Genomic DNA, 12106 nt, shown 5'->3' on the forward strand with positions numbered 1-12106 from the left:
AGTAGCCTTCTGCTTTGGGTTTTTCTGCTTTGTTGACTGTTCCTTAGAAGGAGCGGTCTTTTTCTTATTCTTCTTGTTCTTACCACCGGGTTTTTGCATAGACTGCATAGAGTTTATCATGGTGGTAAGAAGAGCAGCCGATTTGGTAGAGGGGTCCACTGACATCTGGGCAATGTGACTGCTGAGTTGTTTTATAGCAGCCCTAGAGATTGCGTTGATAATCCCATCAGCATGCCCTCCAGGTTGTTGAGTAGCGGGAGCATTAGAGTTGTGAGGGACATTGGGGATTACATCATAAAGAGTGCCATACTGCGAATATATCAGATCTAAGTGATGGGCACGATGTATGGATTGGTCTTCTGTGACTACACCGCCTAAGGTGACATCCTTAGCGATTTGGGGGAGTAGAGACTTACAGAACCAATCCACTAAGAGATAGTGTGGGAGGGGAGCTTTGACTAACCTCTGCTTACATCTCCATTCATGTATATGATCAGAGATGTGGGTGGTGGTATCCTAATGTAATGAAGTGAGGAGTTCTATCCCAGTTTCATAGCGGATGGGTAGCTGGAAGTGCTTTAAGAATTCCATCGCTAGAGCGTCAAAGGTACTGACTGATGCCCATGGTAACTCGATGTACCACTTGGCTACGTTGCCAGTATGGGTATGGGAAAAATGATGTAACTGGATACTATCATCCACCATGGAGTTAGAAACACACCCAAGATGATAGGTGGTGACATGGGTACCCAGATCCTCCCATTGTTTCCCTTCCAACTTAGGGATGTCTATTGGTATTTTATGCAGGATTGGCGACCAGAGTAAGTTATGATAGATGGGGTCATTTGTAAGTTTGTACAAGTCGGAGATATCAATCGTTGCCAAGAAAAGCAGAGTGTGTGATGCCCCCGAATTGGACCAAGGCAATGACATATGACTTGAGGATCCTCGCAATCCTCCCATCGTTTGATTCCCAATATTATACAAAGGTTGTGTGGTATATTAGTTGCCTTGGGGTATGGTATTGTAATGTGAATTTCCATAGGGATTGTTAGGCTGGGGTATAGAATTACCCCCAGGATAAGGAGTGCCCCACTTGACTCATTTGAGGTTGTGAGTAGGGTGCCCCCATGGATTGGTTGGGACCTTCTTGAGGATTCCCGCCTGCCATAGAACTGACCATATGTCCTTGAATGGAATAAGGAGTGCTCATGTCAATCAGTGACTAACCATGCATGCTTGAAAATGGAGGGGGAACTGTTACATTCCCAGCCGATATACGCATATTGGGAGTGCCCCTAGATACTTGAATCTGGGGGTTAGAACTATACAATGGGTGCCAACCATATTGTTGGTTGAAGGGACCTATGCTAACTGTGCTATATTGAGCGTTATAAGGAGCGTTGTATGTAGCACTTGTCGAAGGTATAGAATTTGACACTAAAGGGGTGGAAGTCGGAATAAACTAGGTTCCACTCATGGAGGGTGTCATGTTAGGGTTTGTACCTGGTGGTGAGTTCCAGTATTTTAGCAATACTTCTGCAACTCCTGGGTTTCCCTTCTTTACTTTTATCAACCCGGTAGTTCGTAACAAACTTGGAAGCATCAGTGCTGTATGCACAAGTACTAGCTCTTGCCGCAGCTGTCACTTGGTCAGCTGGCACAAGTCTGCTAGGAGCTTAAGCCAACTTCTATGAGCTCTGAGAAGAAGCTTTTTAACTGATGGATGAAAGCTAACTCAAAGAAGGCTGATCTACTTGCAGAAGGAAACTGGAAAGCTGAAAGGAAACATAAACCCTAGCAAACCCTAATTTTACCAGCTAGCCCTACTGATGCAAGAAAGAGGATGCAAGCTACTGAAAGAGATGCCATTGACTTCTAGGAAGGTAAATACATGTATCTAAGCTACTTCTATAGTAACATCTGAAAAAAACATCTTTTTGTATTTTTGAATAAGTTGCCAGAATTATCATGCATGCGATTTGACTGTTTTTGACTGTGCAGAGGTGGATTGGTGAGAGGAAATTCTTGGAGAAGGTCGGGAAGGTTCAGAGAGGGCATAAGGGGTCCCTAAGACCCTTCCAAAGAGTTTCACAGAGTTTGGCTATCAAGAAACCTCATTCGTGAGCCTCTACAGGAAGTTTACAGGGGTTCTACAGGATGTCTCTAATTTTCTATAGGTTGTTCAGAAATGGGATTTTGGAGGATGGATGGAGGGAGAAAGGTGAAGGAGTGAGTATGGAGGTAGGATAAGGGTTTGAGGTGGTCCAGGACTTGGTGGATGGAGCTGAGGAAAGATGTAGATGGCTGCATTTGTTCAAGGAGGACTGAAGCAATGTTGCACAAAAATTAGGGTTATGTGAGAAAATGGAAAACGTGAGGTAAGAGTCTGTGTTAGGGGATGGAGCAGATGGGATTGGTGGAGTATGGGCAGATAGAGAAGTGGTACAGGTGCTCTGCAAGTTGTTTTTCCAACTGAACCAACGAAGACTTGTAAAATCTGAGACCTAGTTACGTTGACCTAATCTGATCTAGCTAACAGTAAAGAGAATGAACAGAAGTTTTATTCACAAGGAAACCATGTATATTAACGATGAAACGAAGCATTCGAGAATCTAAACATATAAACAACTTCTGCAAACGAAAACCAAACACTAATGATTGCATGGCAAAGCAAAGTCAGTGTTTTTTTCGGCAGCAAGGTCACCTTGATCCCAGCTCCTGATCCCACTAAGGGAGAGGTGAAATCAGAGGTGCTTGATGGCCTTTTTCTGGAGATTTTCCCTGTCAATAACCTATCAACTCAATCTGAACATCAAAAGTCTTTCTAATCATCAACAATGACCTAGTTAATCAGCAAGATTTAATCTACTTAACAGAAATGATTTTGCAAATACATAAAGAACAAATAACAATACACAAAGGAGGCCTTGGCACTCGGGTTGGGCCCAACCCCAAGAAATTCTAGCTCCTATAAAGAACTCAGATCTGATGCCAAGTAAAGCTGTTTCTCATTACTCAAAAATAATCATCACAAGAAAGTTATACAGCAGTAGCTACAAGAAAACAAGCTGAGAAAAGGATAGCACTATAGTGCAAATACCAACAGTTCCAAAAGTAAACTACGAAGGCTGAGGCCTTCCTATTTATACACTACGAGGGGCCTATCAGCCCCCCTAAATTCAAGGGACTTGGCTGTTCCAACTGCTAGTAAACAGTCACTCTTCCCAAAGCTGCTCGACTGCCTTTAGGATTCGTTTTGGTGGCCTGTTGAGCTCAGAGTTGAGGGTGGAGATTTCGAGGAAGGGCCATTTAATGCAAGAGACAACCTCCCTACGAATCCTCACCTCAAGCTTGGTTGTCACCTGGCCCATAATTGCTTGGTTTTGCTCCAAAATTTGTCCAAAAAACCTGAAATAACCACGTATTAGCCTCCTTGGTAGAGTGACCACCCTTATTTGTTCAAATAACATAAACATACTAAAAAACATGCATAATCTATGAAAAATGGAGGATTGAACAAGGACAATTAGGCAAAATGAGCCCAATAAGTTACCCAATTCGGGGCTCATCATCACCCCCCTGCTAAATGGGTTGCTCATCCTCTGAGCAACTAGTCCAGCTCATCATCCTTTATGGCTTTGATCGCCTCCCTCACATCGCAAGCCTCTGTAGTGATATCTTCTTCCCAGTCGTGGAATCCTACTTTCCTTTCCACTTCCTCCCATTGTCTACCTTCCTCCTCTTCCTTAACTCCTTCTAGGAATCCCAAAAGCAAAGGAGGACTGAATTTTAGGCCAATCCAATTGGCCTGCAGTTTCTGCATCAACTGTTTGTAGAGAGGTACCCTTGACAAGGCTCATCCTGGTGGGAGAGTGGTATTCCTTTATCTTCAAGCTGTGAGGTAGTGTGTTCCACCGCGTTGTGCAGGCATGCATCCAGTTTTCTCCCAACAGTCTCTCCATGTCCTCAAAGTGGGCAATAGCTTGAGCCTATTGCTCAATGTATTCCGGTAGATCCTGAGGGCTATTGGCCAAGTGCTGGTGGGCGCTTATCACTGCTGAGGGGTCATCCGGCTCTGCTCTGATCATTAGTGGCTCACTGAGTTCTTTGCCTATGATACTGTGGACCTCTGCTGCTCTCTTCTCCTCATGACTCATCCAAGAGGCCATGGCCATAAGTTGGACTTCTCCTATCACAGTGTTGGGATCCCATGCATTCATATTCAGAAGGGCGAAGTTGTGCAAGTAGAACTCTAATAATTTGGCCCTATCCTCTGATGAACTACTGCCACATAGAGCTGCAAATTGATGATAATTTTGGAATGGGGTGATGCCCCTTTTGGCCAAGGTGTTGATCTGAAACTGTAACCACTGATCCTTGAGGTATAGGGCATAGGATTTGGCAAGCTGCCTACACTACAGAGCTTCCATTGCCCAGCTGGCCATGCAGGCCAGTTGGGCCTCCTTTTCTTGTACCTGCTGTTTCAGAGACTGTATCTCCAGGCCTGCTTGCAATTCTTTTTCCTGTAGCTATCGATTCAGTGTCTCAATTTCAGCCTGCATCCCTTCCCTTCTCTGCTGTTCATCAGGGGTATCTTTGGCTGTTGTGGGCTCCTCCTGTTGCTATTGTTCTCCCAATATGTGAGGCCTGTCTTCCTTCCTCTGTCCCTGTAACTGTAGCTGCTGTCTAAGCAGCTCATTTTCTTCCTGTAGCTTGACCCGCTGGCTGCTCTCCACATGTCGTACCATAGCCAATTCCCTTCTTTCCTCTTTGAGTTGTTCCTCCAGAGGACCTATATCTGCCACACCCTTGGACTTAGCGATCTTCATCCAAGTGTGGGTCCTCACTCTCTCTTCTTCTAGTGCAAGGAAAAGTGGCACTGTGAATTTTTGAGGAATGATCTTTCCGGCCTCTAAGAAGTTATAGTAGGAGCCCAAGCTGGGCTGGGGGCTAGGTTCCACAATTTTCTCCACCTTTTCTTCCTCCTGTGGTGATTTAGCTGCCTCACCTTCCATTTCTTCGGTCTCCTTTAGCCTAGCCAGTGTTTCCTGTAGAATAGTCTCAGCATCCTGTAGAGAGGCCTTTGTGTCCAACATTTTCATTCTTTCTCTCCAGGTGGATGTCTTCGGGCTTCCCCGTTCATAAGTGATGGATGCCTTGGAGGGAGACCTCTCCTTTTGTGTAGCTGGGGTGTCCACAATCGTGATTGGTTCTTTTGATGGTGGCTGGGGTCTGCTAGTCTTTATCCTCACGCTCCTTCTTGCCTTAAAATACATGGAAGGCTCCCTCTTCCGCTTCCCTTTCTACTTTGGAGATGTGCTTAGGGTGGCCAGCACAGATGCTACCTCCCTGGCTAAAATCTCAGGCGATTTTTCCTTTTGTTGCCCTTTTTCTAGACTTCCTGTAGAAAGTCTTGTGCTGACTGTTTTCTGGCTTCCTGTAGAAACGGTTTTCTGGCTTCTTGTAGAAACGGTCTTCTGGCTTCCTGTAGAAATGGTTTTCACTGTTTTAGCCTGCTTGGCTGGGGGTGCCTTCTCTTTTAATTTTGTTGTGGTTGCCTTGGGTGTGCCCTCACTTTCTTGGACTTTTTCAGTCCTCTCTGCCCTGATTTGCAATTGTTTCTCCCTTGGTGTTTGTGCCTTTATTCCACCCACAGTTTTGGCCTCAGCAGCTTGGCCTTTCCCTCGTTCCTCTTCTTGTTCCTTCTGTGGTGGTCTGTCCTGGGTTTCCTTACCCTTAGCTTTCTCTTCTGCCTCAATATGCTCCCTTTCCTCACTGTTGGATGAAGTGAGTTCCTCGGCCAGAATCCAGATATCATCATCCTTGGACATATTGTGAAAAATCTCCCAGGAGAGAGGGACAGTATAGGTATGGAGGGAATCTTCCACTAGAAGCTTGATAAGCCCATGATGGGCCAGCTGGTCCGGTGTCCCTTCCTTCAATTTTGTGCCACACTCAATTAATGATTGTAGGAGGAAATAGGGGATGCTTAACTTTTGTTCTGTGGGTAAATCCATCTTATGTCTGAGTTCAGTTAGCAACCGGAAGTGATAACCATATACAATACTGAACCGCCCCTCACAGGTAATGTATTTCATGATCTGAAGGCTGACCTCGCTCCAAAATGGATGTAGGCTGGCTCTCTGGACCCCATTGTTATCCTCTGAAAGTTGTTCCTCTGGTAGGAAGAATTCCTTTTTTGCTTTTTGGCCCAATGCCCTCTCCTCTTTGCTCCAGGGTATCCCCAATGGCAGATCAGTGACTCAACTAATGAGTTGTGGGGTAAGCTTTAAGGTCAACCCTCTAAAATTTACGGTGGCCAGTATCTTGGATTTAGGCTGCAGGGACATTAAGAACTCTTCTGTTACCTCATCGTCATGACCTTGAATTCTGTCACAGAAGGTCATCCAATTGGCACGGGTAAATAGGTCTACCACCTCGGGAGTTTCTCACAATTTCTTGGAATCCGAGGGTTCCTTTCTGATAAACCATCCTAGCATGGTGAGAATGCTCTATTTTGGCTTGTGCTCTGATCAGAAGGGGAATTCTGTGTGTGGTCTCCTCCTTTGATTCTCAGGACAAGGTTTCTCAGATGTTTGTATTTCACTTTGCACCAATTCCCTGGTTATAATGTTGTTGCTGCCCAAAACTCGACTGTCAAAAGGGAATTAGGCTCCCACAGACAGAGTGCAGAGCTTAATTTTCATCCCCAACCACATAAAAGTCACATTCTTTTTGCACAGGTTAGCCCTCATAGTGGTTTATAGGAGGAATTTCTTAACAGGAACTGTGGAGGAGAATTTGGCACAGAACCAACCGAAAAATTCCATGTATCACATAGGAAAACTACTATTCTTGACCCACAGGCAGACTTGCTTCTAATTCTCCTACTCCAGACAGTTTAATTCACCACCTTTCGAAATATCATGCATGGGAATGGTGTTTTCGAGCCTACCTCTCTTCGAAACTCCAATTTCGACGCAGAAAGTCCAGGTTTCTCTGCTCCGGAGGCTATGCCGCATTTCCTGTAGAGCTCCTTCCTGTAGAGAGCTTTGCCAGCTTCTGGAGGGTGTCACGGTGCTTCTAAACGAGCCTGGGACGCGGGAGGATTTTGAAACAGGTCGAGAAGCTCGGGCTAACAAACTGCAGAGGAGGAGGACGCGTACTTTGCTGAAAACGGTTGCAAGTGTAAATGATAGCGGTTCATCGTGAGTTCTTCGGCTGAGCAATTTGAATTACGGCACAATTCATGGTGAGGGGGTGATGTGTCCAGGCCGATCCGTTAGCCAACGTCATGGCCATCATTCCTCGGCGTGTCTCTGACCGCCATTTCCTTTCTCTGCCATTAACCGCCGCCATTACTGCCAATCCGCTGATTCTCCCCGACTGGACACTTCCCACGTGTCGGCTGCACGTCTCTTTGGCGTAACCGAGCTCATTCGGATCCCACGAGGCCATTCGACTGACTGTGGGTGGCCAGTTGACTGGCCACCGAATTCGTTCAATCCGCACCATTTCACAGACATGCAGTTTTCAGAGTATAGTCTATGCAATTTGACGAATAAGGTTAGACACTTACCTGTGTGGTCGTGGACGTGTTCTGCAGGCTTCGGGATGTGGAACGATGGCTTTTCTCACTGCTGCTTCGTGCACAGGCGCTGGAACTCCTTCTTTCATTGGCTGATGCTATATGCAAGGCTTCGGGACCCGATCCTCTGGTTGTAAATGCTGCATGCACAAGCTCCGTCTGATTTCAGCTATTGAGGAGGTGTTCACGTCCAAGCAGAGCTTGTTACATGTCCCCTGTGTCGATTTCAGCTGCTATTGACTCCATAGTATGTGCTCCAGACGGATCAGCTGCTACAGGATTCCTGCAGGACATCCTGTAGCTGCTTCTCCTCCTGGATGCATGCTGAAACGAGCAAGGTTGTATTCACGGATGAAGGGCCCTGATGGAGCTTTGACAGGTAGAGTGTGCGAGCCTTTGTGTGCTTGATTTTTCACTTGGGAAAAAAAGATTCAATCTGAGGAAAACATGACTCTTTGTATGACTGTGCAGGAATACATAGCTAGATTGTTGCAATGGTGGTGGAAAGAGATGAAACCGGTGATGGATGGAAGAGAGGGGTGGCTGCAGGCCTCATCAACAGACTTCAACCTTTAAATCCCTTTCCAGAATCGATTTTGGCCTGCCCGAAGGCTCTACAAGATGTTTCCTGTAGAAATGCAGAAATTCCTGTAGAAAGCCCCAAAACTTCCTATAGAAATCTCAAAACTTCCTGTAGGAGGTTGAATCTCGACCCGAATGTGTTCAAATCCTGGAAAAAGTGAGTGGCCATGGAGGGAGTGTCTGTGAGGATGTTTGGTAGCTTGGTACGGACCCCCGTCCTCGTTTTGTGTGACCTTCTTTATCTGCACTGTATTCCCTGCAACCTGCAATAATTCCAGAGATTAGACCTGTTTCTTTTTTTTTTTCTCTTTTTTCTTTTTTTTTTTTCTCTTTTTTTCTTTTTGAGAGACAGCAGGGGTGCCTCCATGAGGTTTTCACCCCCACTATCTGCCCTGGGCGCCTCAGAGAGGTTTTCACCCAAGGATCTTTTTTATTCCATTTCTTTATTTTCTGAGAGACAGCTGGGGCGCCTCCATGAGGTTTTCACCCTCACTGTCTACCCTGGGTGCCTCAGAGAGGTTTTCACCCAGGGATCTTTTTATTCCCTTTTTTTTTATGATCAAGGTGTGGCCGGAATAGAGGCAGAACCTTGCTCTACTACCAGCACTGATTTTTCCACAGTTTCAATGAACTCCTACCTCGAAAGGGGTTTCTTGTAGATTTTCAATCGATGCCCATTGACAAGCATGGGGATGGCTTCTTCATCAATGGTCCTGATAAGGACTGAACCATTGTCATTGCATTTCTCCACTGTATATGGTCCTAACCATCTTGTCCTCAGCTTTCCTTTGAAATCCTTGTATCTTGAGTCATACAGTAGCGCCCAATCTCCTAGCTGGAATTGCTTTTCATTAAGGTGCCGGTCATGCCATATCTTCCTCTGGAGTTGAACTACTTCTGAGTGGAGGAGGGCCTGCATTTTGTGTTCATCTAATCCATTCAGCTGCAATAATCTTTCACGTTGAGCATGGCTAAGATCTAGGTCCAGCTGAGCTGCCACCCTCAATGTGTTGTACTCGAACTCTATGGACAACAAAGCTTTCTTCCCGTAGACCAGCTCATAAGGTGTGAAACCTGTTGTAGTCTTCCAAGTGGTGTTGTAGGCCCAGGTGGCCTCAACCAGGCAATCTGCCCAATCCTTTCTGCTGCTGCTCACCACCTTAGTCAAAATCCCTTCCAATGCTCTATTAGTGACTTCCACCTGCCCATTTGCTTGAGGATGATATGGGGTGGAAGTCCTGTGCTTGATCTTGTGATGAGCGAGCAAGTCTTCAATCAGGTTGGAGGTGAATTGGTGTCCTTGATTGGTGACTAACTCTCTTGGGTAGCCAAACTTGTAGAAGATATTTTCCCTTAAAAACTCAGCCACCTTTTCTTCTGTTGCTGCTTTGATTGCCTTTGTTTCTGCCCACTTGGTCAGATAGTCGGTGCACACAATGATGTAAGACATTTGCTTTGAAGGAGGGTTGATAGGACCCACAAAATCCATGCCCCACTTCTCAAATGGCTCGAAGGTCACTTGAGGTTGGAGAGGCATTTCATCCCTTGGAGTTGGTTTCCCCATCCTCTGACATCGGTCACACTGGCTGATGTATCTTCTGACATCTTGATGAAGAGTAGGCCAATAGTAGCCTGCCTGTAGAATTTTGAAGGCAGTCCTTTTTGCTGCAAAGTGGCCTCCACAAGGTCCGTCATGACAGGTTAGGAGGATGTCAAAGACTTCCTCCTCCCTAACACACTGCCTCAATATTTGATCTGGGCCAAGTTTAAACAGGTTGCCCCGATCCAAGTGAATGGGGCACTCTTCCTTACGATTCTGCTCTTCTCCTTTGAGGATAGATGCGGAGGGAACTGTGCTAAGACCAAGTAATTTTCTATATCAGCAAACCATGGAGAGAGTACTGAGATAGCAAACAGATGTTCATCTGGCATCTGGTCATCCACTGTTCCTTCTTCACCTGCAGGCAAATCCAATCTAGACAAGAAGTCAGCAACAACATTTTCCTTACCTGGCTTGTCGAAAATAGTCAAATCAAATTGCTGCAACAAAAGTAACCATCTAATGATACGAGCATTTACATCAGGCTTATTCATTAAATATCTAATCGCAGCATGATCAGTGTGTACAAATGTTTGATAACCAGTGATGTAGTGTCTGAACTTGTTTAGGGAATGGACTACAGCCAGGAACTCTTTCTCGGTTACAGTATAGTTCATTTCTGCCTTGGACAGGTTTTTGCTGACGAAGTATATGGCATATGGTAGTTTCTCCTCAACTTGTCCTAAGGCTGCCCCTATGGCTTTGTTCGAGGCATCAGTGTGGATGTGGAAAGGTAGGGCCCATTTTGGACCTCTCAAGATCGTGGCGGACACTAGCTTATCTTTCAACTCATCCAGAGCCCCTTGACAGTCGTTAGTCCATTTAAACTCAACATCTTTCCCTAAGAGGCCAAACAATGGCGAGGCTATCTTACTGAAATCTTTAATGAATCTTCGATAATATCCTGCTAAGCCTAGGAAACTCCGAACATCTCCTTTTGAGGAGGTGGGACCTTTTGGATGATAGCAATCTTATTAGGATCCACCTGTAATCCTTGCCGAGAAATGGTATGACCTAGCACGGTCCCTTCAGTCATCAGGAATTCACATTTTTCGGGACTGAGGAACAGGTTCATCTCAATGCACTTGGTTAGAAATTTTCCCAGATTAGTCAATGCCTCTTGGAAGTTGGACCCATAAGGAGTAAAGTCATCCATATAGATTTCTACCGAATCATGGACCAACTCGGAAAATATGCTCAATACTGCTCTCTGGAAAGTGGCAGGAGCGTTGCATAGCCCAAAGGGAAGGACTCAGTAGGCAAAGGTACCCCATGGACAAGTGAAGGTGGTTTTATCTTGGTCCTCCGGGCTTATTTGGATCTGATTATACCCACTGAACCCATCTAGGAAAGAGAAGAACTTCTTCCCTGCCAGTCCATCCAACACTTGATCTATGAAAGGCAAAGGGAAATGGTCTTTCTTGGTGGCTTTGTTAAGTTCTCGGTAATCTACACAGATTCTCCACTTCCCGTTCTTCTTGGGCACAAGCACTAGAGGTGAGACCCACTCACTATCGGAGATAGGGTACATGAATCCTGCATCCAACAATTTTTGCAATTCTTATTTGACAATATCTTTAAGGGCTGGATTCATTCTCCTCTAAGGCTGCCTGACTGGTTTACAATCTTCTTTAATGTAAATGTGATGGGTACAGACCGAAGGATGGACTCCTTTCATCTCCTTATAGCTCCAAGCGAAAGCATCTAAATGATTGTTTAGTAAGCTACACAGCTCCTTCTCCTGGGAAGGAGATAGGGAGGAGCTGATCTTTAAAGTTCTTTTGGGACCAAACTCCACATTCTTAACTCTGGGAGAGGTCGGATCAGTCACACAGAGGTCCACTAAGGTGCTGGCTTGGGTATCTTCCACCAATTCCTCTAAGGACAGTGCACTGGGAGGTGGATTTTGAATCAAAGTCTCAATCAGATCATCCTCGGTTTGAGGGCCTCCCCTAGTGGTTTCTACTGTGCACAATGGTGCAGAGTAGACCTCATCCTCATCTCCTTCTTCCAACCAGAGTGGTAAGTCATGTTCTAGCAGAGGTTGGGCAGGAGGGTATAGGACTAGCTGCTTGGACATAGGCCCATTCTTGATGGTCATGCTTCCAGCTCGGCAACTGATGTAAGCATCCGCAGTGGCTAACCAAGGCCTTCCCAAAATGAGGGGGTATCTAGTGAGCTTTGCCTTTGGCTGAAGGACCAAGAAGTCCGCAGGGTACTCCCAAGAGTCAACAGAGACCAAGACATCTTCCACAATCCCTTCGGGAGTCATGGTGGAGCGATCTGCCAACTGCAGGACTGTCGAGGTCTTCCTTAAGGAACTCTGAAGTTTG

Source organism: Pinus tabuliformis, chromosome 2_2 (assembly GCF_031772625.1).
Source record: "Pinus tabuliformis cultivar Carrire ecotype Pingquan chromosome 2_2, CPIR1, whole genome shotgun sequence".
NCBI lineage: Eukaryota > Viridiplantae > Streptophyta > Pinopsida > Pinales > Pinaceae > Pinus > Pinus tabuliformis.